General features: G+C 47.7%; 2 pseudogenes; both read left to right on the top strand.

Moving 5' to 3' along the window:
- The first annotated feature begins 15,985 nt into the window (after window positions 1-15,985).
- LOC102415446 lies at window positions 15,986-16,986 on the top strand (annotated as a pseudogene).
- A 5,963-nt stretch (window positions 16,987-22,949) lies between these two features.
- Window positions 22,950-24,722, top strand: LOC112579535 (annotated as a pseudogene).
- The last annotated feature ends 2,009 nt before the right edge of the window (window positions 24,723-26,731 follow it).

Below are 26,731 nucleotides of genomic sequence, written 5' to 3' on the forward strand. Positions count from 1 at the left end.
CCCAGTGGAGAACAGCTTTCATATCACCCATTCTGCCAGCTCTCCCAGCATTAGGCATGACGGTGCGGAGTCAGAACTCAGATGACTGCACTCCTGTGGCCACAGCACTCAGATGCACACGGGCCTGAAATGCACAGAGAATGTACTCACAGATCAGATCAGCCACTCAGTCATGTCTGACTCTTTGCAACCCCATTAATGCAGCACACCAGGCCTCCCTGTCCATCACCAACTCCCAGAGTTCACCCAGACTCACGTCCATCGAGTCAGTGATGCCATCCAGCCATCTCATCCTCTGTCGTCCCCTTCTCCTCCTGCCCCCAATCCCTCCCAGCATCAGACTCTTTTCCAATGAGTCAACTCTTTGCATGAGGTGGCCAAAGTACTAGAGTTTCAGCTTTAGCATCATTGCTTCGAAAGAAATCCCAGGGCTCATCTCCTTCAGAATAGACTGGCTGTATCTCCTTGCAGTGCAAGGGACTCTCAAGAGTCTTCTCCAACACCACAGTTCAAAAGCATCCATTCTTCAGTGCTCAGCCTTCTTCACAGTCCAACTCTCACATCCATACATGACCACAGGAAAAACCATAGCCTTGACTAGACGAAACTTTGCTGGCAAAGTAATGTCTCTGCTTTTGAATACGCTATCTAGGTTGGTCATAACTTTCGTTCCAAGGGGTAAGCATCTTTTAATTTCATGGCTGCAGTCACCATCTGTAGTGATTTTGGAGCCCAGAAAAATAAAGTCTGACACTGTTTCCACTGTTTCCCCATCTATTTCCCATGAAGTGATGGGACCTGATGCCATGATCTTCGTTTTCTGAATGTTGAGCTTTAAGCCAACTTTTTCACTCTCCTCTTTCACTTTCATCAAGAGGCTTTTGAGTTCCTCTTCACTTTCTGCCATAAGGGTGGTGTCATCTGCCTATCTGAGGTTATTGATATTTCTCCCTGCAATCTTGATTCCAATGTGTGCTTCATTCAGCTTGGCATTTCTCATGATGTGCTCTGCATAGAAGTTAAATAAACTGGGTGACAAAATACAGCCTTGACGGACTCCTTTCCCAATTTGGAGCCAGTCCATTGTTCTATGTCTGGTTCTAACTGTTTTCCCTTTACTTTATTTTCCTTTTACTTCATTGCTTTTATTCATTTAAAATTATTTTTATCTAGCTATATAGTATGAATTGAAGCAGTATTTGAGTCAATACCTAATAAGTTTTATTAGTCTATTAAAAGAAGACACCAACTGAGAGACTAACTTTTTCTCCCATGGGAAGGTTATATATTTACTAATGACTAGTGTTTGCTGCTTCCAAATATGAAAAGTAGTTCGTCAAGGCTGTATATTGTCACCCTGTTTATTTAACTTATATGCAGAGTACATCATGAGAAACGCTGGTCTGGGAGAAACACAAACTGGAATCAAGATTGCCGGGAGAAATATCAATAACCTCAGATATGCAGATGACACCACCCTTATGGCAGAAAGTGAAGAGGAACTCAAAAGCCTCTTGATGAAAGTGAGAGTGGAGAGTGAAAAAGTTGGCTTAAAGCTCAACATTCAGAAAACGAAGATCATGGCATCCGGTCCCACCACTTCCTGGGAAATAGATGGGGAAACAGTGGAAACAGTGTCAGACTTTATTTTTCTGGGCTCCAAAATCACTACAGATGGTGACTGCAGCCATGAAATTAAAAGACGCTTACTCCTTGGAAGGAAAGTTATGACCAACCTAGATAGCATATTCAAAAGCAGAGACATTACTTTGCCAGCAAAGTTTCGTCTAGTCAACGCTATGGTTTTTCCTGTGGTCATGTATGGATGTGAGAGTTGGACTGTGAAGAAGGCTGAGCACTGAAGAATGAATGCTTTTGAACTGTGATGTTGGAGAAGATTCTTGAGAGTCCCTTGCACTGCAAGGAGATCCAACCAGTCCATTCTGAAGGAGATAAGCCCTGAGATTTCTTTGGAAGGAATGATGCTAAAGCTGAAACTCTAGTACTTTGGCCACCTCATGCGAAGAGTTGACTCATTGGAAAAGACTCTGATGTTGGTAGGGATTGGGGGCAGGAGGAGAAGGGGACGACAGAGGATGAGATGGCTGGATGGCATCACTGACTCGATGGACGTGAGTCTGGGTGAACTCTGGGAGTTGGTGATGGACAGGGATGTCTGGTGTGCTGTGATTCATGGGGTCACAAAGAGTCAGACACGACTGAGCGACTGAACTGAACTGATGCAATATTGCTCTTTACAGCATTGGACCTTGCTTCTATCACCAGTCACATCCACAGCTGGGTATTGTTTTTGCTTTGGCTCCATCCCTTCATTCTTTCTGGAGTTATTTCTCCACTGATCTCCAGTAGCATATTGGGCACCTACTGACCTGGGGAGTTCCTCTTTCAGTATCCTATCATTTTGCCTTTTCATACTGTTCATGGGGTTCTCAATCAAGAATACTGAAGTGGTTTGCCATTCCCTTCTCCAGTGGACCACATTCTGTCAGACCTCTCCACCATGACCCGCCCATCTTGGATTGCCCCACAGGCATGGATTAGTTTCATTGAGTTAGACAAGGCCGTGGTCCTAGTGTGATTAGATTGACTAGTTTCCTGTGAGTATGGTTTCAGTGTGTGTGCCCTCTGATGCCCTCTTGCAACATCTACCATCTTACTTGGGTTTCTCTTCCCTTGGGCATGGGGTATCTCTTCACGGCTGCTCCAGCAAAGCTCAGCCGCTGTTCCTTACCTTGGACCAGGGGTATCTCCTCACCATTTGCTGCCATGCAAATAGGTTCATCAGGAAAGACTCAGATGGGAAAAAAAAAAAAGATTTGACACCAAGATGTTTGGCTCAGATGGAAAAGAATCCACCTACAATGCAGGAGACCCGGGTTTGATCCCTGGGTTGGGAAGGTCCCCTGGAGAAGGAAATGGCAACCCACTCCAGTATTCTTGCCTGGAGAATCCCATGGACGGAGGAGCCTGGCGGGCTACCGTCCATGGGATCACAAAGAGTCAGACACGACTGTGTGACTCTGCATAACCACGCCTCATCCTCACCTTTCCTCTAAAAAGGCTGGGCGGAAAGCTTTCGGTAATCTTGGGATTCTTAAGGCATGAGCCATCCACCTCTTTATATGGCCCTGTAATAAACGTTTCCCTGTTTCAAAAAAAAAAAAGGTAGGGAACTTTGGACCCAGACATGCATAAAGGAGAACTGCTGTGTGACAGTGAAGGCCGAGACGGGGAGAACCCTGGGGAGAAGGGTGGCCAGCCCACCAGCACTGGGGAAGCAAAAGCTCCTCTCACAGCCCCCAGAAGGGAACAACATGCCAACGCCCAGGGCTCGGGCTTCTCTGACTTCTCCAAAACCATGAGACATACGCTTTTGCTGTTTCGGTCACCCGGTTTCCGGTACCCCTTACAGCAGCCCTGAAGCTAACGCAACGACCACGTCTCAGAAGTCACACGTCATCACTGCTTCCACTTTCCGTTCATCGGGAGTGAGTCACCCTAGGTCCAGCCCAGGCTCCAGGGGAGGGGGACTAAGCCTAACCTCTTGAAAGGAGGACTCTCAGGATTTGTGTACCTGCCTCAGAACCACCACCAGTTCCATGGAATACCTCTGGAATCTAATAATAAATTCTTCTCTTTAGTTTAAGATGGCTTAGATTGGATTCTCTAGGCCTGCACTTAAATGTATATTTTTATTAATTTTGGGGGGGAATATAGTTTATTTACAATGTTGTTTCTGCTGTACAGCAAAGTGAATGAATTCTATATATGCGTGCATATGTATATATACACGTGTGTGCATGCTAAGTCACTTCAGTTGTGTCCAACTGCTTTCGACCCCATGGACTGTAGCCCACCAGACTCCTCTGGATTCTCCAGGAAAGAATACTGGAGTGGGCTGCCATGCCCTCCTCCAGGATATATATATATCCACTCTTTTTAAAATTCTTTTCCCATATAGGTCATCACAGAGTACGGGGTAGAGTTCTCTGTGCTGTACAGCAGGACCTTATTAGCTATCTGTTTTATATATAGCAGTGTGTGCATGCACTTAAATGTCTTTATTAAGTTCTTTATCTGTCACTCCTTTCTAATAAGTTCTTAAGGTTAAATTCTGTGACTCTGCCTCCCAGAAATATAATCTAGGGCTGAGAATATTTGTTCCAAAAATTGATTAATTGTGCTGAAATAACAACGTACCTCATTTGTGTAGCACTTAAGACTTCACATGGCACTTTCCCTGAAACCTGTGAGACAGCAAGCAACAGGAAGACTGTGCAGCTTCTAAAAGAATGAAGTTATGATTTCACTACTAAATACATATTCAGTAGACAACTAATTGATACCTGGCTTTTTACCCTTACCTAAGAGTACATCATGAGAAACGCTGGACTGGAAGAAACACAAGCTGGAATCAGGACTGCCGGGAGAAATATCAATAACCTCAGATATGCAGATGACACCACCCTTATGGCAGAAAGTGAAGAGGAACTCAAAAGCCTCTTGATGAAAGTGAAAGTGGAGAGTGAAAAAGTTGGCTTAAAGCTCAACATTCAGAAAACGAAGATCATGGCATCCGGTCCCACCACTTCCTGGGAAATAGATGGGGAAACAGTGGAAACAGTGCCCGACTTTATTTTTCTGGGCTCCAAAATCACTGCAGATGGTGATTGCAGCCATGAAATTAAAAGATGCTTACCCCTTGGAAGGAAAGTTATGACCAACCTAGATAGCATATTCAAAAGCAGAGACATTACTTTGCCAGCAAAGTTTCGTCTAGTCAAGGCTATGGTTTTTCCTGTGGTCATGTATGGATGTGAGAGTTGGACTGTGAAGAAGGCTGAGCACTGAAGAATGGATGCTTTTGAACTGTGGTGTTGGAGAAGACTCTTGAGAGTCCCGTGGACTGCAAGGAGATCCAACCAGTCCATTCTGAAGGAGATCAGTCCTGGGATTTCTTTCGAAGCAATGATGCTAAAGCTGAAACTCCAGTACTTTGGCCACTTCATGCGAAGAGTTGACTCATTGGAAAAGAGTCTGATGCTGGGAGGGATTGGGGGCAGGAGGAGAAGGGGACGACAGAGGATGAAATGGCTGGATGGCATCACTGACTCGATGGACGTGAGTCTGGGTGAACTCCGGGAGTTGGTGATGGACAGGGAGGCCTGGCGTGCTGCGATTCATGGGGTCGCAAAGAGTCGGACATGACTGAGCGACTGATCTGATCTGATCTGAAGTATATAAAACTTTTTATGTAACTTCATACATTCATGTATTCCCCACATGTTTATGGTCTGCTCTGTATCTGAAGCTCGACTAAGTCTTGGAGATAATGTGATAAGGAAGAAACTCCCTGTCCTCACGGAATATATAGTCTTGCATTAAAACCTTTGTCACGCTGTGTCCCAACCACCCCTGACTGGCTCCGCCTGCAACCGTCCACCTCTTCAGCTTGGGCCTCACTGACCACCCCTGTTTTCTGGGTTCTGGGTGGAATATTGAGGCCAAGAGCCCCTGTCTTCGAGAAGTGGCTGCTCTAGAGGGGGCCAGATGGTCCGAAAAACACACTTGTCTGAAGTTTAATTTTAATGTTCTGTGAATACTTTTTCCCCTTGAACGCTGCAGGGGATCTGGGCCAAAGACTGTGAGTGGGTGAAAAGGAAGAGAAATGAAACACTGAAAATGACAAACAAGGGGAGCAATGATACATTCTCACTTCAGAAATAACCAAGAAGAGATTGCAGGGTGGGGTTGATGTAGGTGTATGCAAATGATATGTAAATATGACATCCACGCCAGCTCAAATTGTTACAGTCCTTTTATTTTGCATAGTTGAATGTTGGTCCCTGGAAATGTTCTCCTGGGACTTATGGTGCAAAATTATTGACTGTTAACCTCACCCTCAGTAACTATTTAATCAGGTGATTGAGTTGAAACACTTCTTCCCCATCTGGCCCTTAGCATCTCTTTTTGCACGACCGAGTTAGATGTGTAATCTTCGAGGTTTCTTCTGTGTTTATATATGGCCTCCAAACAGAGAGTCATCATTTTCTTTGTCCTAGTATTTCCAAAGAAACTACTCCAGGATCTTAACATTTCTTGAAAGGTCACATCATGGTGAATAGGCAGAAGATAAAGGGAGGATAGGAAAAGAGAGCCGTGGGAGGAGCCAACCACAAAAGGAAGCATAAGAGAAGATACAAGCATAGAGATGACCCTGACAAAAAGGTTGTAGAAAATTTCCCCACAGCTTCCTAGGATCCACAGAAATGGGTCGTCTGTTCCCTCCCAGCAGGAGCGTTGGCCATGATGCTAGGTACATAGTGGGCTTCCCAGGTGGTTTAGTGCCAATGGAGGAGATGCAGGAGACACAGGTTCAATCCCTGGGTCATGAAGGTCCCCTGAAGAAGAGGATGAAAACCCACTCCAGTGTTCTTGCCCGGTGAATCCCATGGACAGAGGAGCCTGGCGGGCTGCAGTCCATGTGGTCACAAGAGTCGGACACGACTGAGCAACTTCACTTTTATAGCATATCCTCCGTCAGTGTTTGGAACAAAATATATAAAACACAGAACATGCATACACCTTGCTCCCTGCCCTTCAAGGTGCCTAGAGTTTGGCTGAAGAGGCAATACTGCCACATGTTTAGTGATTTTCAAAATGAGCTTAAGGTAGTTTATAAACCAAGGGCTAAGTGCATGTCCATGGTGAAAATGCTGTAGGATTTCAGAAGAAAGGAATATGGCTTTCAGTTCAGGTGATCTAGGAGGGGGATTTTTCAGCTTATTTTTTATATAAATGTTAAAGATTACTTTCCATTTGTAGGTATTATAAAATATTGGCTATATTCCCCATGGAGGGGGATAATCTTAAATTGGACATTTAAATATAGGAAAGATACATCTTAATTGGAGAAGAAAGAAAGCTATCCTAAGCTTAAGGAACAAGAAGAAGACAAGCGAGCAGAGCGTCACATGCAACAGCTGAACGGATGGAGACCCGAGCACCCACGCTGAGAACCACGGGAGATGGAGCTGAAAGGTCAGCCAGAAGAACAGGCAGCTACAACCATGTTTTGGAAAAGCATCATCCTCAGCGTCTTCAGTCCTTGAGGTTGTAATCCAGCCACGTTAACAGCGGCGGCTCTTTGTGACTGGGGGAGAAAGTGCTTTGTAGTCATCAGCTCTCAAAGGCTCACTCTATCTACTTCCCACACACAGCACCACCCCAGAATGAAGCATGTCAGCACCAATGAGCTTTATTTGCAGGAAGGTTAGTGATCCGCTGGCTAGAAGAGAAGCAGTGAGGGGTGAGGGGTGGTGTGAGCGAGAAGGGGAGCTGGAGGTAGGAGGCTGGGGTGACAGACTGTGAGAAAGGGGGAGGGGAGGAGGGGTGCCTGAGAGGTGATCTTTAGGGAGCAGAGATAGGTTCAGACAAAACTCCTTGCCACGTGCTGTGTGCAGCTCGGGGTCATTTCAGCACCCTGTGACTGGACAGCGCTCCCTCCAGGCCACTAAGAAGCTGGATGCGGTATCTGGTTCCAGTTCTGCCTCAGATTCGCCTTTCTGTCCTTCATTCCAATCATAATGTACCAGTCACAGCCATTCACCAATCTTCGGCCGGCTACTCTCATGATTTCTGACACCTCCCTGGAGATACCAGCTCTTACTATCCCAAGGAAAATCTAGTCCACTACGATGGAATCAGATGGGTTACCCTTTTTGTCTTTGTTTCCATTCAAACCAAACCATATTTGGAAATTAGTAAATCTAAATTGCCATCTCTAATCAATTAAGTTCTCACTAACCGAGGCATACTTTGTGCCAGGCACCAAACCAGTCTTCACACTTTATGTGCTGTATTGCATTTGGTTCTTTGACATTTCTTGCGAGCAAGAATCTTCAACCCTACTTTACAAATGAGGAACCTGGAAGTCAAAGACACAAGGTAATTTTTCCAAGGCTACACAATTAATACATATCAGAGCCAGGATTTAAGCCTGGTTTAAGTTATTTCCAAGGCCACATTAGTGTGGACCACAGAATTTTACGTGAAACAAAGGTAACAAACTTATCTTAATAGTGATATTTTTAATTTGCACATGTTATATTTGCACATTAGGAGTGCAATGTGGTGGTCCAGTGGTTAAGACTCTGTGCTTACACGGAGGAAGCCATGGATCCCCTGGTCGGGGAACTAAGATCCACAAGCTGCATGGCATGGCCAATAAAAAAAAAAAATGTTTTGCTTATGTTAATTTGATGAGTTCCTAGAGTCCTTTGTACAGTTCCTAACAGGTACCCATTCCTGCTTCCTTCAGATATCAACAAGGACTTATCTAAGACAAAGAAACCACATGCTGTTTTTTGTAAATGATAGATATTTAACTGACAGATATCAAATGAATTAAAAAATTAATTCCTACACACATGTAGGAATTTATAAAATTGGATAAATCCACATTTATAAAAATGGATTTGAATATGGAAAGAGAAAATACTCAAAGTGGGATAAGAGAAAGCTTTCATTTTTCCTTCATAGAGAAAACAGTTCAAATATAGACACAAAATCCATCCAGGTCACGGACGAATCCACGGATGCAGAACCACAGATACAGAAAGCTGACTGTAAAGTTACACTCGAATTTTCAGCTGTGCAGCAGCAGGCACCCCAAACCCCTGTGCTGCTCAAAAGTAAACCGTTCACTCATTTAATAATTCCATTTAATTCAGTATATTGTGTTTTTAAGCCCCTCCTAAGAACTAAGCCCTCTTCCCTTCAATCTCTTCCTCTAAATTTGCCATCCTCTGACATGAGCTTACTCTTCTTTGTATATTCACTTCCTGGGAGACAGTTGGTCATTCCTCTCCTCTGTTTACACTCTGTAGGTCTATAAAAGGGCTTCCCAGTTGGTGCTAGTGGTGAAGAACATGCCTGCCAATGCGGGAGACGTAAGAGACGTAGGTTTAATCCCCGGGAGGAAGACAGGGCAACCCACTCCAGTAGTCTTGGTGAGAGAATTCCATCGACAGAGGAGGCTGGTGGGCTGCAGTCCATGCCTCAGAGCACAAGGTCTGTAAGAAAACATCTGCTTGATTGATTCCATTTCAAAACAGAGAAGGAAGACAATTAGAGTTTATCCACATTTGGCAAACGTTGTCTCATGTGAATTTTCACCATCACCCTTTGGGGTAAGTACTTTATCCCTGTTTTGCAAAGGCAACTGACTCAAGGTTATACAGCTTGTAAAAGTGATGAATCTAGGTTGTCTTAACCTATTTAATAATTGCAAAAGTCATGCTCTTTCTATCTCATTCTCTCCACACTAGCATGTAAATTGGTTCCTTTGGGCTCAGACAGTCTGGATAGTCCACACCACCCACACGCGCGCCTCCGTTTCTCTACGTGTACTTGTATAATTTACAGTCAACACGTGGTTATCAGCATCTGTGGGGAGAGAGCAATTATACCAACTTTCCAAACATAACTCATGTTTGTCTCAGGAACCCACAAGGTAATTTGTTTTTATAGCAGATTTCCCCCCAATCATGTTTTCCTCAAGCTAACACTAAGATAAATTTGAACTTTCTAAGTGCCCAGCAACGGCAGGATAAAAGCGGCTGAGCTGAGGAAGGCAAACCCCTGGTGGGGCTTGAGAAGCAGTGCCCATGGGGAGAGCTGGCCACACCACCGTGCCTGCAGGCAGAGTGTCAGCCTACCAGGGCTGCCGTGAAAAACACCATGGAGTCAGGCGCTGAAACAACAGAAATGTACTTCCTCACAGTTTTGGAGGCTGGATGCCAAACCCAGGTGCCATCCGTCGGTTTCTGGGGAAGCCTCTCTCTTCCTGGCTTGTAGACAGCCACTTTCCTGCCACATCCTCACATGGCCTCTGCTGTGTCTGCAGACACACAGGGAGAGAAAGACAGGCTTGCGGCCTCTTCCTCTTCCTGCAAAAACACTATTCCTGGGAATTGCCTGGCTTCCCAGTGGTTAGGACTCTGCACTTCCACTGCAGGGGGAACACGTTCGATCTCCGGTCAGGGAACTAAGATCCAGCATATTGCACAGAGTGGCCAAAAAATAACAAATAAATAAGAAACATCATTCCAATCAGATTAGGGTGCTATCCTTACGAATTCTTTTAACCTGGACCCTTGACTATCTCCCTAATGACACTATCTCCTTACAGAAGATTAAGGCTTTGGTATATGATTTGGGTGGGGGAGGCACACAACAGAGACCCTGAACTTGGAAATGAACACAAATCAACAGAAGATGAAGAAGATAATGAAGGAAATGAGGATGAAGCAGAGGAGGAAACAAGCAGTAGCTGTACTTTACTGAGTGTCTGCTGTGCCCAAGGCAGGGCTTTCATAAGTAACGCTGTTTAATTCTCACGACAAGCATGGAAGTGAGATTCCATTACCCTTCCATTTCATTTTTTATTATTATTATTATAGTAAATTACACATAACAGTGAAAGAGGAGAGTGAAAAAGTTGACTTGAAACTCAACATTCAGAAAACAAAGATCATGACATCTGGCCGCATCGCTTCATGGCACATAGATGGGGAAACAGTGGAAACTGTGACAGATTTCATTTTGGGGGGCTCCAAAATCACTGCAGTTGGTGACTGCAGCCATGAAATTAAAAGCTACTTGCTCCTTGGAAGAAAAGTTATGACCAACCTAAACAGCATATTAAAAAGCAGAGACATTACTTTGCCAACAAAGGTTCCATCTAGGAAAGGGGCTCAGCCTGGCCTGACCTGCCCTAGACTCACTCTCCGTGGGGCTCAGTGTCACCGACTCGTCCTCCAGGGTTGGAGCCCAGGGCAGGTCCTCAGTGTCCAGCCAAGGTCCCCTGGGCCCTTCAGTAGAATAGCTGGGAAAACTGGCCTCCAGATTCCAGGGGCAAGACAACGTCCCTTCACCCAGAATTCAGAGTCCAGGGAGGAGGCTGGACGGCTCCCACCTCTCCTTCTGAGTCTCCCTGCAGCCAAGGTGGAACCACCAGCGCCAGCTCCTCAAGGAGACCCTAACTTCCTCTGCCTCAAGACCAGAGCAAGTGACCAGATTCTGCAGGGCATCATCCCTTCTGCCCTGAGACTGACACTACCGCAGTCCCAGAAGAGGATGTGGGCCCGGTGTGTTTCAGGGCCTCCCGGAGCTCTGAGCCTCCACAGCACCTGGGGTCATGAGGGGCAGAGCCAGCCTGGTAAACTGGCAGGAGCAGAGGCGGCCTCAGCTTCAGTCTTGAGGGCCGCTCCCTGTTCACCTGAGCTGGGTGCCTGCCATCAGCTCTGAGTCCAGAAACAGCTCTAGAGAGAACCCCAAAGACACAGGCTGGAGTGCAAGTGAGTCCTGGAATCCCCCACATGCCTGGTGGGGAGGATCCTGAGTTCCCACTGGCTCTGTGCCAGGTGGGAGCACTGCCCGCTGAGGTGGGTGATTGTCTATCGGAAGTCCTACTGAGTTCCCCCACCAGAGCTGGTTCAGAGAGCTGAGGTCGCCTGTTCTCTCCTCCTTCCTCTCCCCCAAATCTGGATGCACCCCACTCCCTACTCTGCCAGCCTGTAAGCATTTCCTGAGACCCCACTGCATTCAGGGATCCCCAGAAAGCTCGCCCAGTGCCCCATGTTCAGAATGTAACTTGGGGCGAGGTGAAATTTACCGTGCATCGAGCGTCTACCCTGCCTCCAGACGTGCGCTGGGTCACTGACACAGGCTGCCTCGCTCCCTCACAGGACCTGAGGAGACTGAGGCTCCCCAACGCCAGGTCCCCCGGCTCTCCTCACGCGCTTTGGCCCCGTGAACGCTTGCCGAAGCGGTGAGCTCCCTCCCCAGGCTGTCACCTGTTCCCATCTCTTCCATCGAGCTCCACCTCCCTCAGTTTTCAGGGTCCAGCCCCGTCGCCCCCGCCACTTTCTGAAGCCCTCACGGCCTCTCCAATGCTTCCTCCTGCCGAGTGGGCACCCCCCAACTTCACTCCAGGGTCACGGGGTCAGTTTCTCCCTCAGCAGTATTTCAAGATCCTAAATGACCAAGGCCTGGCTTTATGCTATTTTAACAGTTGTTTAAATACTTTTGAACAAAGGGAATGGTTCAAATAGCTCTTGGCATCAGTCATTGTTCAAATATTTGCTGTTCACTTGATACAAAACTCAGAACAGCCTCTGCTTTCAGAAGTTACAGTGTGATGGGGGAAAAGGCAGCCTAGCAGGGGGAAGAAAACCATGGAAACATTGACCAAGCCCTGTTCAACAGTACTTAATGCATCTGTGTGAGTCAGGCTCACCACAGATCACAGCAGCACACAGCAAGGGAGCTCTGCGGGGGGAGGGGAGGGCGGCTAGCAGGGCTGCGGGAGGGCTCTGCAGGCTTCGTGGAGGACACCTGGAGGCTCTTCACTAACTGGGAGCTCGGGGTGCATCTCTGAGGCTGTCAGTCAAGGTCATCGTCAATGAGAATTATTGATAGAGGTGCCTCGGAAGGAATCAGGCGTTCATCTGGGACTTGGGACAGGAGTAGCCGATTAGTAGGGAGCATAGTCTGTCTGGACCGGGGAAGATGGTAAGACGTGGGGAGTTGGGGAAGAGCACCGGAAACCTCCTTTACTGGGAAGCAGGATGAAGTTCAGCCCAAGCACAGGGCTGGATGTGATGCTTTGTGGCGGGTGGGGTGGGCAGGGAATCAGGCTGTCCTCCTAGGAGAGAAAAAGGAAAATTCTACTTTTCTTTGTGGATCAGAGGCTCATGGACGTTTGGATCTGGACAAAAGTAAACCCCCAAAGTAAAAAAGTTAGAAAGGGAGGCGTGCATATGAAAAATACGTGGGGCATCAGGTGGAGAAACAGGAGTCCCGGGCAGGAAGCGGACTTCTCAGGTTAAACTTCAAGGCTCAATCATGCGATAGGATTCCGCCACACCGACAGGACCCTGACTTCCAGCGATGCATAGCATAACCTTTGCAATAAACAGAAGGTTGCTCTGTGAAGGGCACAGGGTGTTCCAGTGAATTCCTCACGTCCCAGAATCAGGAGACCAGCTGGGGGAGGAAAGAGAGGCCGAAGGGCAAGAGACAAGATTCCTGGAACTGATAGCCCTTCCCGTCTTCAGACCAGGGTGGTGTCCCTTTGGGGATAAGGGAAGACTTTCTGAAGAGCTCATGGGCCAAAAGCAACCAATTTCCAGAACCGCAATTCATGCTTTTATGAAAACAGCGTCCCTGAACACGCATCTGTAGTCAAGCCCTGTGCTGCTTTCTCACCTTCATTTGCACAGTTGCCCTTCTCCCACTTTTAAGAGGAGATATCCCGCCTACCAGTAGAAGGCATTTCACCAGTACACAGAACAGCCAGGATACCACAGGCAGAAAAATAATGTCATAAACAGCTGATGAAAACGTAAATGGCTTTCATGACTTTATTTAAACAAACTGATTTTATAAAATGAATGAATATGTGCTAATGAATGACTATAAGCCTAGAAAAATATTTAACTCAGGTGGGAATCTTTCCGTAAAATGGAGAGAGGGTCTTTCAAAAGCAACAGCTGACTGCTGCTCCGCGACCCCCTAGAAGCTTGGGATGGGGTGGGGAGGAGGGGCAGGTTCAGGACGGAGGCAGCACGAGTGAACCTGTGCCTGACTCGTGTTGTACGGCAGAAACAACGACATGGCAGAGCAAGTGTCCCCCAGTTAAAAATAAATTTTAAAAAGCAAAATTAAGAATAATTTTTGATGACACATCACTGTGTGATTCTCGGCACTGAGAAGGAGCTCAGTGGATTAAATGACATCACCACAACAAGACTCCTTATGTCCCATTTATTCATTTATGTTAACGAGGTTTCACAGAAGTTGCCGCTTCACGTATAGCATATCTGCCAGGGATTACCGCCGTGAGTGGACAAGGTACTTAAATAGGTCCTTGTGAGCTGGTCAGACTCTCCTGAAGTTGTCTCCTGCAGCCAGCTATGGAGAATCCTTTTCCTAGACATGTCTGGGTGGTTCTTCGTGGGCTGTGGGGGGCCACACTGGCACCAAGATCTGCACCCAGGCAAGTAGTTCCGGGAAGAAGCCCTGAGTCGCAGTCAGGCTGTCAGCACCAGGCCTGACTTCAGGCATCTTTCATGCACAACCTTGATTTTGCTATCGAGGGATCAGAGGTCTAGAAACAGGAGAATCGCCGAAGCTATGAGAACCAACAGGCAGCAGAGCCAGACCCAGGAAGCAGGTCTCCGTGCGTCCTGTCCACGGCTTCTCCTTCCTCCCCCGTCCAGTCACCGTGGGCGGGACAAAGATGAGGCTGTGGCATGTTCTTCTGCCAGCTTCAATGCTTTTCCCTCCGTGTCCTCGATACAGGCTGCTAGGCTTGGATGAAGAGGTTGGTGAGGTGCCCCTGGGCTTGGTTTGCAGAACTTTAGCCCAAACTCTCAACGAAGAAGGATTTGAGGAACAGAAGAGAGAAGAAAGTGTGGGGAAGAAAGAGAGGACCCTGGGCCTCTCCAGTCGTCCTAGGGAGAAACGTCCTGGAGGACCGTCCAGGAAGCCCCAGCACACCATGTACAGTCTGACTGGTCTCTGAGGTGACATTTAACTCAGTAGATTCTCAGAGGATGAAACGGTGATGGTATAGACGAGGGGGCGCCCGGAGGATGCTTAAGAACCACATAGGATGAATAGTCATACGTGCCGTAACACAGGTGAGCCCTGCAAAGATGAAGTGAAAGCAGGCAGGTCCCAAAGACCACAGATTGTGTGAACCCTATGACATGCAACATCTAGAGTAGGCGAATTCATAGAGCCAGAAAGTGGATTAATCGTTGCCAAGGGCTGGGGGAAGAGGAAAACAAGAGGTGACTGGTAATAGTTAACAGAGTTTTGTTTCTTTGGTGATGAAAGTGCTCTGCAATTAAACATTAGGGGTGGTTATGAAATGTTATAAATAGACAAACAACCACTGGTTTGTACGCCTTTAAATAGTGAACTTTACGATATGTGAATTACATCGTGATTTTAAAAGGTCAGAATGAGGACTTCCCTGGGGGTCCAGAGGTTAAGAATCCGCCTGCCAATGCAGGGGACACAGGTTCAGTCCCTGGTTCAGGAAGATTCCACATGCCACAGGGCACCTAAGCCCATGCACCACAACCACAGAAGCCCAGTGCCTAGAGCCCAGCTCTGCAAGAAGTAAAGCCACTGCCCTAAGAAACCCACACACCTCAAGGAGAGAGGAGCCCCCAACTCATCACAGCCAGACAAAACCCAAGCACCGCAACGACGACCCAGCGCAGCCAAAATAAACACCAAATAACTTTTTAAATAAGAATAGAATGAAATCATTTTCAAATAGAGTCATGAGCATTATTTATGGATATACGCACAACAGAGGCGGGGAGTGACCTCATATTTATTGATAACCTACTGTGTCCCACACATTCAAAGGTTTTAGATTTTATTTTCATTTCCACCAAACAGCCACCTGAGAAGTAGACGTCTTTTCCCTACTTTAAAGATGAGAACAACAAGGCTCATGAATACAGCTTATCCAAAGAGACAGTACCAGTCAGCGGCATAGTCAGAACTAAGACAGGTCTGTCTGGCCGCAGCGCCCATGCCCTATCCACTGTGATGTGATATTTTCCATTATTTCTTTTTCTTAATATCTGTTCATTTGTGTGGCTGTGCCAGGTCTTCGGTGAGGAGTACCTGATCTTTAGTTGCAGCAGCACGTACTTAGGGGCAGCCGGAGGGATCTAGTTTCCAGACCAGGATCCGAAACCGGAACCCCTGCCGTGGAAACATGAAGCCTTAGCCACTGGCCCGCCAGGGGAGCCCCCCGTTTCTTCTTCTAAACGAAGACACTCACGTGACGTTCTCCCTCGATGCACCTTGCACGTGCATGGGTGGGCATGCTCAGTAACACTGTCTGAATGATGGTCGGTTGCCACCTCTGCAGATGACGCCTGGAGAACTAGCCCTGCCGCTGGAAACTACACCCCCGACACCCAGCTCATCTTTCGGGGGTTCTCCAATGACCCAGACCTCCAGAAGCTTCTCTCTGGAGGCTTGCTGCTCATCTATGTCATGACCGTGGTGGGCAACCTGGGGATGGTGGCACTCATCCTCATGGACTCCCGCCTCCACAGTCCCGTGGACTTCTTTCTCAGCGTCCTCTCTTTCCTTGATATCTGCTACTCCTCTGTGGTCACACCCACGCTGCTGCTCGACTTTCTGGCCTCTGACAGGTCCATCCCCTTCAAGGGCTGCGTGGTCCAGATGACCTTCTTGGTGATGCACGCCACAGCTGAGAGCTTCCTGCTGGCTTCCATGGCCTGCGACCGCTGCACGGCCACCTGCCGACCTCTCCACTACGGCTCCGTCATGACCAGGGGCCCCTGTCTCCAGCTGGAGGCTGCTTCCTCGCTTTCGGTGGCACTAATTCTGCTATTGAGACTGGGAATGTCTTTGCCCTGCCTTTCTGCGGGCCCAACCAGGTACTGCACTACTTCTGTGACATCCAACCCCTTCCCTCCTGGGCCTGAGCCAACACAGCCATGGCAGGAGTGGTCGGTCCTCTGTATCTTCTCTGCCCTGGCTACCTATCTACCTGCTGCCCTCATCCTCACCTCCTATGGCCTGGCCTTGGTGGCCATTGGGAGGATGCGCTCAGCAGCTGGGAAGGAGAAGGCCCTCTGCACGTGTGCCTCCCACTTCCTGGCCATTGCCACCTTCCACAGCACCATGATTTCACCTACGTCCAGCCTCATGGATCCATCGATGATACCAGTGGCCAGGTAGTGTCTGCTGCACCATCATAACCCCCGTGCTCACCCCCGTCATCTACAGCCTCCTCAACAAGGAGGTGAAGGAGGCCCTGCAGAGGAAGCTCCCGGTCAATATCTTTCCCTGCTGAGCCCTGCAAGGCTGTTGGAATGAAGAAAGCATCAGTCAGTTCAGTCGATCGGTCGTGTTCGACTATTTGCAACCTCATGGACTACAGCACACCAGGCCCCCCTGTCCATCACCAATTCCCGGAGCTTGCTCAAACTCATGCCCATTGAGTTGGTGATGCTATCCAACTATCTCATCCTGCGTCCCCTTTTCCTCCTGCCTTCAGTCTTTCCCAGCATCAGGGTCTTTTCTAATGAGTCAGTTCTTTGCCTCATGTGGCCAAAGGATTAGAGTTTCAGCTTCAGCATCAGTCCTTCCAATGAATATTCAAGACTGATTTCCTTTCGGATGGACTCATTGGATCTCCTTGCAGTCCAAGGGACTCTCAAGAGTTCAAAAGCATCAATAATTTGGTGCTTAGCTTTCTTTATAGTCCAACTCTCACATCCATACATGACTACTGGAAAAACCATAGCTTTGACTACATGGACCTTTGTTGACAAAGTAATGTCTCTGCTTTTTAATAAGCTGTCTAGGTTGGTCATAGCTTTTCTTCCAAGGAGCAAGAGTCTTTTAATTTCATGGCTGCAGTCACCATCTGCAGTGATTTTGGAGCCCCCCAAAAATAACTCTCTCTCTGTTTCCACTGTTTCCCCATCTATTTGCCATGAAGTGATGGGATCGGGAAGGCATAGCATCTTCCAAATCACATGAAGAATTGATCTGACCAAGAGCAGCCTGGTTTTGGAGGAGGTGGTGGAAGTAAGGGAGAAACACAAATACCATACTTGGTACAGAGCACTGCAGCTTTAAAGTAACTCGGTATCCATTCACATACTGAATCTTTGCCAGCATTTGTGAAGGAGCCCTGTGGAGATGACCTCATTTTACAAATGAAGGGTATGTGACTCAGTAAAAGTGAATTAACTTCCTGAAGCCACACAGCTGATGAGAGAGTGAAACTTCAGCATCAGGATGTCCACATCAAAACCAGATATTTCAATTACACCATGATCACAAGTCAAGTCTCTTACTGGAGGCTCCTCATGACTCCCAGGAAACCTCAGACCAGGGGCAGCACAGTCTTCTGGTTTTCCCCAGGTTTAGTGACGTGGGGGAGGCTCCAGTGACTCATGCTTCCCTCCTGCTCCTAAAGGAAAGAGGGCCAGGTCAGAAGTGTCCTTTACGTCTTACTGCTGCTGCATTTATAAGCTGTCCCATTAAATAAACCTCAGGATCAAGAGAGAACTCTCCTCACACCCCTGCTCCTAGTCAGAAGTATGTATGTGTGAATGTGAGGGAGGAGATCTAAGCAGTTACAGCATTATATAAGAAACTGTGCCTTAGGATACTGACTCCAAAAAGTTATATTTGGCCTAAGCATCTTTAAATGTGCATGTATTATGGTGAGCATATGTGTTTTAGAGAATCACAGAAATGAAGATGCTGAACTTGACCTAATTTAAGGTTGAATGCTGGGCTGGATGGCATGCTCTTAAACTAATGCAAATTCTTAACCTAGAGAGAGTTGGCTTCATTCTGAGATGTTTGGATCATGCAAAGGATTTTTTTTCACGTCTATCTCAAGGATGTTACTCTAAATTTAGGAAATCTTACTATATAAATAGGCTTATCACAGGATCATCTTTGAAAACAAAAAATTAGAAGAAATCTAAATGTTCAAATGCTCCAATACTTTGACCACCTGATGCTGGGAAAGATTGAGGGCAGGAGGATAAGAGGGCAAAAGGGGATGACATGGTTGGGTGGCATCACTGAATCAATGGTCATGAATTTGAGAAAAATTGGGGAGATAATGAAGGACAGAGAAGCCCAGTGTGCAGCAGTCCATGGGGTCGCAAGGAGTCAGACACGACTTAGAGACTCAACAGTAACAACACCTTAAATTGACACAATGCGACAGGTCAAATTTATTTCAATTTGAAAAACAAAATTAGGATTCCAAGGTTCAAACATGTGCAAATCAGACAGTATGATAAATTAACTGAGATTTACCTCTCATCCAGCTTCAACAATTAACAATTTATAGCATCTCTACCATCAGCACTCCTCCCACTCACACTTTAACTTTTAATATAATCTGTTTTAATTATAATGTATTTTAACATAATTTTTAAAGTTGCAAGAATCATACAGGAAATCTATGTACCCTTTAGACTCACCAACTGTTTATATTTTGCACAATCACATATACATATTTGTACATATATACATACATGTACATAATACCTATATAAAATATTAATGTGTGCATGTGTGTGCTCAGTCATGTCCGACTCTGCAACCCCATGGACTGTAGCCTGCCAGGCTCCACTGTCCATGGAATTTTCCAGCCAAGAATCCTGGAGTCAGTTGCCATTTCCTACTCCACATAAAATATTAACGTATATAATTCATTCAAAACCTTTATCACTAAATACTTCAGTAAGAAGTTCCTAGGAATAGCCCATACAGTTATCAAAACTGGGACATTGTGCAGTGATACAGTACTGTTATCTAACCACAGTTCATATTTTGATTTGTCAATTCTGTCCAAAATGTCCTTTATATTTTTCCCTATGCATACACTCAGATAATTTTAAAGAGAATCCCTATGTTTTATCATTTCCTGCTACTTCATCTTATGACTGCACGCGTCCTCTTTTTCACGTTGATGCCTAGACTTTGCTCCTGGTCTTCCCACTGGGAAATCCAGGCCTGACTCAGAGCTCCGCTGCACCATCGCATCTCAGCCAGGAGTTCACAGGGCCAGATGCTCTGTACTTCTCTTCAGTTCAAACACTCATGATTCCAGAACCTCCACCACCCCTACTCCAGGAGCCTCAGCTGAGCCACCAAGGGACAGGCTCAGGGGAGCAGTGTCAGCTGACAAATAGAGAGGAGGCCCTCTCCCCACCACCCACAAAGCAGAGTCAGAGAGAGGAAAAGAGGGGGAAAGCCACACCTGGGAGATGATCCGAAGGCATTTTTGCTCCTGGCTAACCATTCTCTTGTCTCCTCCTTACGCCCATTGGCATTTCCTGTGCTTAAATGCCAGCTTTGTTTCTGAAAATACAATTTTTTAAATTGCTAATATAAATAAACCACCCATTCTGTTAACAAGGCTCCCAGTGCCTCCTTAGATGAGTTCCTGGTGGCTGATGCCAGGAGAACTTCCCAGAGAGGGTCAGGCCCCAGGATGCCTGCCCCAGGGTGCCCACCCCCTCAGGGCTCCACCACGGCTGGGACACAGAACAGCAAGGAAAGGGGATCAGCCTGGCCTGACCTGCCCTAGACTCAACTCTCCGTGGGGCTCAGCGTCACCGACTCGTCCTCCAGGGTTGGAGCCCAGGGCAGGTCCTCAGTGTCCAGCCAAGGTCCCCTGGGCTCTTTAGTAGAATAGCTGGGAAAACTGGCCTGCAGTTTCCAGCAAGCCCCCACAGGGGCAAGACAACAATCCCTTCACCCAGAATTCAGAGTCCAGGGAGGAGGCTGGATGGCTCCCACCTCTCCTTCTGAGTCTCCCTGCAGCCAAGGTGGAACCACCAGCGCCAGCTCCTCAAGGAGACCCTAACTTCCTCTGCCTCAAGACCAGAGCAAGTGACCAGATTCTGCAGGGCATCATCCCTTCTGCCCTAGATTGACCCCCCTGGAGTTCCAGGAGAGGATGTGGGCCCGGTGTGTTTCAGGGCCTCCTGGAGCTCTGAGCCTCCACAGCACCTGGGGTCATGAGGGGCAGAGCCAGCCTGGTAAACTGGCAGGAGTGGAGGCGGCCTCAGCTTCAGTCCTGAGGGCCGCTCCCTGTTCACCTGAGCCGGGTGCCTGCCATCAGCTCTGAGTCCAGAAACAGCTCTAGAGAGAACCCCAAAGACACGGGCTGGAGTGCAAGTGAGTCCTGGAATCCCCCGCGTGCCTGGTGGGGAGGATCCTGAGTTCCCACTGGAGCTGTGCCAGGTGGGGACACCGCCCGCTGAGGTGGGTGATTGTCCATCGGAAGTCCTACTGAGTTCCCCCACCAGAGTTGGTTCAGAGAGCTGAGGCTGACTGTTCTCTCCTCCTTCCTCTCCCCCAAATCTGGACGCACCCCACCCCCTAATCTGCCAGCCTGTAAGCATTTCCTGAGACCCCACTGCCTTCAGGGGTCTGGGACCATTCCTTCCAGCCCCCGACTCACTACATGTTCATAATCTAACTTAGGGTGGGATGAAAGTTAATGTGTCAAAAAAAAAAGGAAGTTAATGTGTCTACCCTGTTTCCGGAAGTGTGCTAAATATCCTGACACATATTGTCTTCCCGTCCAAATAGAAACTTAGAAAAGTGCGGCTCAGAGTCTCTCTTGGCAATGCACTTTGCCCAGTAAATGTTTACCGAGGAGGGTAACTCCCACTTCCAGGCTGTCGCACAGCCTCATCTCCTCCATCAACCCCAGGTTCAGCACTTTTCAATGTCCAGCCCTGTCCCTCCCCTTTCTGAATACCTTGCGGGTCACTTACAAGGATTCCTACTGCGGAGCGGTCACCAGGCAACCTCACTTCTGTGTCAGGAGAGTCAGTTTGTCTCTCAACAATATTTCAAGATCCTAAATGACCCAAGCCACGTTTGATGCTCTTTCGAAGAGTAGTTGTTTGAATACTATTGAACAACATCAATTGTTCAAATATGGGTAACAGTAATTGTTCAAATATTTGCTATTCACTTGATAAATACAAAACTTAGAGCAGCCTCTGCTCTCAGAAGCCACAGTGTGATAGAGGGCAAAAAAAAAAAACAAGTGAGGGTCGGGAGGAAGACTTGGAAACGTTGACCAAGCCCTGTTAATGGAGTCTAAGTACATCCGTGTGAGTCAACTTCAACCTCCAGCTTGCAACAGAACACAGAAAGGGAACGATCAGGGCGAGGGAGGCTGGTTCACAGGGCTGAGATGACGCCTCAGGCTCACAGAGGAAATCTGGAGAACCTCAGAACGCGACTGCAAGGCTGTTAGTCAAGGTCATCGTGACTGAGAGTTATTATAGAAGAGCCTCTGAAGGAGTCAAGTGCTCATCTCGGAGCTGGGATGGGCGTAGTAAGTTAGGAGGGAACCTAGCCTGTATGGGCAGGGGGATGATGATAAGAGGTGAGGAGCTGGGGAGGAGGACCAAGAAGTTTCATTTATTGGAAAGCAGGATCAAGGAACTCAGCCGAAACCTAATACTAGATGTGACCGTGTGCCTGTGTGTGAGGGTCCAGGGAATCCAGCTGTCATCCCAGGAGAGAAAAGGAAAACCATTAATATTCACTAGACTAGAGACTCATGGACATTTTCATTTGGGCAAAATTAAGGCCTTCAACCAAGAGAGTTAGAAAAGGGAGAGAGAATATGGAAAATACCTAGTATTTTTCAACTGGTAGAGAAACTGGGATACAAGGAAGGAAGCGTCAAAGCTGAGCCCTGGGACAGGCTTCTGCCCCCGGGACCCTGACTCTCAGCGCCTCGTATTATGACCTGTATGTGTAGATGCAGCACAGAAGAACCGCGATGTGACCTCAGATTTATTGTTTACTTCACTCCAGATATTCAGAGGACTTCACAATTCATTTTTTTTCATCAAGGCCACAGAGAAATCCTGAATAGATGTACCTTCTCTATTTCATAGGGGAGAAGAATCAGGCTCATGGATGCAGCTTATCCAAGCAGATACAGCCAGTCACTGCCGTTATCAGAATCAAGACTCAGGTCTGGCTTCACAGCCCAGCGCCTGTCCACTGTGGCAGGACACTTCCTGCTCTTCCCTTTTACGATATTTATCTACTTGTCTGACTGTGCTCTATCTTCGTTGCAGCCTCTGGGATCTAGTACCCTGATCAGGATGCAAAACCACACCCCAGGCCTTGGAAACGTGAAGTCTTAGCCACTGGACCACCAGGGAAGTCCCTCCATTTCTTCTTGAAGCAGATTATACCCACTTGGTATTCTTCCTCACTGTACCTTGCACGGTGGGCACGCTCAGTAATACTGTCTGAGTGATGCTCGGTTGCCACCTCTGTAGATGATGCCTGGAGAACTAGCCCTGCTGCTGGAAACTACACCCCCAACACCCAGCTCATCTTTCGGGGGTTCTCCAATGACCCAGACCTCCAGAAGCTTCTCTCTGGAGGCTTGCTGCTCATCTATGTCATGACCGTGGTGGGCAACCTGGGGATGGTGGCGCTCATCCTCATGGACTCCCGCCTCCACAGTCCCATGGACTTCTTTCTCAGTGTCCTCTCTTTCCTTGATATCTGCTACTCCTCTGTGGTCACACCCACGCTGCTGCTCGACTTTCTGGCCTCTGACAGGTCCATCCCCTTCAAGGGCTGCGTGGTCCAGATGACCTTCTTGGTGATGCACGCCACAGCTGAGAGCTTCCTGCTGGCTTCCATGGCCTGCGACCGCTGCACGGCCACCTGCCGACCTCTCCACTACGGCTCCGTCATGACCAGGGGCCCCTGTCTCCAGCTGGTGGCTGCTTCCTCACTTTCGGTGGAGCTATCGAGACTGGGAATGTCTTTGCCCTGCCTTTCTGCGGGCCCAACCAGGTACTGCACTACTTCTGTGACATCCAACCCCTTCCCTCCTGGGCCTGAGCCAACACAGCCATGGCAGGAGTGGTCGGTCCTCTAGATCTTCTCTGCCCTGGCTACCTATCTACCTGCTGCCCTCATCCTCACCTCCTATGGCCTGGCCTTGGTGGCCATTGGGAGGATGTGTTGGGCAGCTGGGAAGAAGGAGGCCCTCTGCACGTGTGCCTCCCACTTCCTGGCCATTGCCACGTTCCACAGCACCGTGATTTCACCTACGTCCAGCCTCATGGATCCACCGATGATACCAGTGGCCAGGTAGTGTCTGCTGCACCATCATAACCCCTGTGCTCACCCCCGTCATCTAGAGCCTCCTCAACAAGGAGGTAAAGGAGGCCCTGCAGAGGAAGCTCCAGGTCAATATCTTTCCCTGCTGAGCCCTGCAAGGCTGCTGGAATGAGGAAGGCATAGCATCTTCCAAATCACACGAAGAATTGATCTGACCAAGAGCAGCCTGACTTTGAAGGAGGTGGTAGAAGTAAGAGAGAAACACAAATACCATACTTGGTACAGAGCACTTCAGCTTTAAAGTAACTCAGTATCCATTCACATATTGAATCTTTGCCACCATTTGTGAGGGAGCCCTGTGGAGATGACCTCATTTTACAAATGAAGGGTATGTGACTCAGTAAAAGTGAATTAACTTCCTGAAGCCACACAGCTGATGAGAGAGTGAAACTTCAGCATCAGGATGTCCACATCAAAACCAGATATTTCAATTACACCACGATCACAAGTCAAGTCTCTTACTGGAGGCCCCTCATGACTCCCAGGAAACCTCAGACCAGGGGCAGCACAGTCTTCTGGTTTTCCCCAGGTTTAGTGACGTGGGGGAGGCTCCAGTGACTCATGCTTTCCTCCTGCTCCTAAAGGAAAGAGCACCAGGTCAGAAGTGTCCTTTACGTCTTACTGCTGCTGCATTTATAAGCTGTCCCATTAAATAAACCTCAGGATCAAGAGAGAACTCTCCTTACTTTCCTCATACATCTGTTTTCTAGCGGGAAGTCTATGTCTTAGAATTCTCAGGGGTCTGTGTGTGTGAGTGAGAGAGAGAGAGGGAGATCAATGCAATCATAGTATTATATAAGATGCTGTGCTTTAGGAGAGGGATTCAAATATATATATACATATATATATTTGACCTAAATATCTTTACATGTACCTGTAATATGGTGAGTGCATGTGTTCCAGAGAACACACAAACGAAGAAGCCGAACCTGACTCATTTCAAGGCTGAACAGTTGACTTGAAGCTGAGCTCTTAATCTAAGGCCAAGACTTCACCTGGCCTGTGTGGGCCTCACTCTAGATTTGGGGATCATCAGTAACCTTTTTTCACGTTTATCTTAAGGATGTAATTCTAAGTATAGGAAATCTTACTATGCGTGCATGCTAAGATGCTTCAGTTACGTCTGACTCTTTGCAACCCTATGGACCACAGCCCACCAGGCCCCTCTGTCCTTGGGATTCTCCAGGCAATAATACTGGAGTGGGTCGCCATGCCTTCCTCCAGGGGATCTTCCCAACCCAGGAATTGAGGCAGCGTCTCTTAAGTCTCCTGCCTTGGCAGGGGGGTTCTTTAGCACTAGCGCCGCCTGGGAAGCCCAAATCTTTCTATACACGTAGATTTATCACAGCATCCCTTTTCAAAGTCAGAAATGAGAAGAAACCTAAATGTTCAAATACTTCAGTCCTTTGGCCCCCTGATGCAAAGAGCCGATTCCTTGGAAAAGACCCTGATGCTGGGAGAGATTGAGGGCGGGAGGAGAAGGGGATGACAGAGGATGAGATGGTTGGATGGCACCACCGACTCAATAGACATGGGTTTGAGCAAGCTCCGGGAAATAGTGAAGGACAGGGAGCCTGGCATGCTGCAGTCCTTGGGGTCAAGAACACAAAGAGTTGGACTTGTTAGCAACAACAGCAACAAAGGTCCAAAGGAAGAAAGCAATTAAGAGATTTCCCCACCCCCGATGGATTACGATGTAGCCAGTAAGTGTTACGCTTGTGAAGATGGCATAATACACGGAAAGCAGCAGGTCAGAGCATCGCCTGTGTAATCATGACTCTGAGGTCAGAGCCTCGCCTGTGTGATCGTGACTCTGAGGTCAGAGCGTCTCCTGTAGGATGCTGACTCTGAGGTCAGAGCGTCTCCTGTGTGATGCTGACTCTGAGGTCAGAGCATCTCCTGTGTGATGCTGACTCTGAGGTCAGAGCATCCCCTGTGTGATCGTGACTCTGAGGTCAGAGCATCCCCTGTGTGATCGTGACTCTGAGGTCAGAGCGTCCCCTGTGTGATCGTGACTCTGAGGTCAGAGCGTCCCCTGTGTGATCGTGACTCTGAGGTCAGAGCGTCCCCTGTGTGATCGTGACTCTGAGGTCAGAGCGTCCCCTGTGTGATCGTGACTCTGAGGTCAGAGCGTCCCCTGTGTGATCGTGACTCTGAGGTCAGAGCGTCCCCTGTGTGATCGTGACTCTGAGGTCAGAGCGTCCCCTGTGTGATCGTGACTCTGAGGTCAGAGCGTCCCCTGTGTGATCGTGACTCTGAGGTCAGAGCGTCTCCTGTGTGATCGTGACTCTGAGGTCAGAGCGTCTCCTGTGTGATCGTGACTCTGAGGTCAGAGCGTCTCCTGTGTGATGCTGACTCTGAGGTCAGAGCGTCGCCTGTGTGATCGTGACTCTGAGGTCAGAGCATCGCCTGTGTAATCGTGACTCTGAGGTCAGAGCATCGCCTGTGTGATGCTGACTCTGAGGTCAGAGCATCGCCTGTGTGATGCTGACTATGAGATAAAAACCAGTAGAAAAACCTGGGAGGAGCACACACAAGTGTAAACGATGATCGTATTAGAGTCATAGCACGACGGGAAAATCTTTTTCTATCTTTCTCAAAAATTTTACAAAACTTACTTAATGAACATGTTCAATTTTGACATTTTATTCTAAAAATGACTCATTAAAAATTCATTTCAGGCAAGCTAAGTATGAAGATTTCTTACTTTTGTCTCCCTCCAGAAAATAAATATTTACTAAATTCCTCCTATGTTCTACATTCCTTTAACTAATAAACCACGTTTTCAGTACAGGTCACCAACTAAGGTCAGGACTAGAACATTAGGCTGAAAAGACTTGTTAAAACTTAATTTAATTCACTCAGCTGTAAAAATATACAGGAGGTAATTAGGTACAACACAGCTTGGTAGGCCCTACCTAGA

This window comes from Bubalus bubalis, chromosome 16, assembly GCF_019923935.1.
Source record: "Bubalus bubalis isolate 160015118507 breed Murrah chromosome 16, NDDB_SH_1, whole genome shotgun sequence".
In the NCBI taxonomy this organism is placed as follows: Eukaryota; Metazoa; Chordata; class Mammalia; order Artiodactyla; family Bovidae; genus Bubalus; species Bubalus bubalis.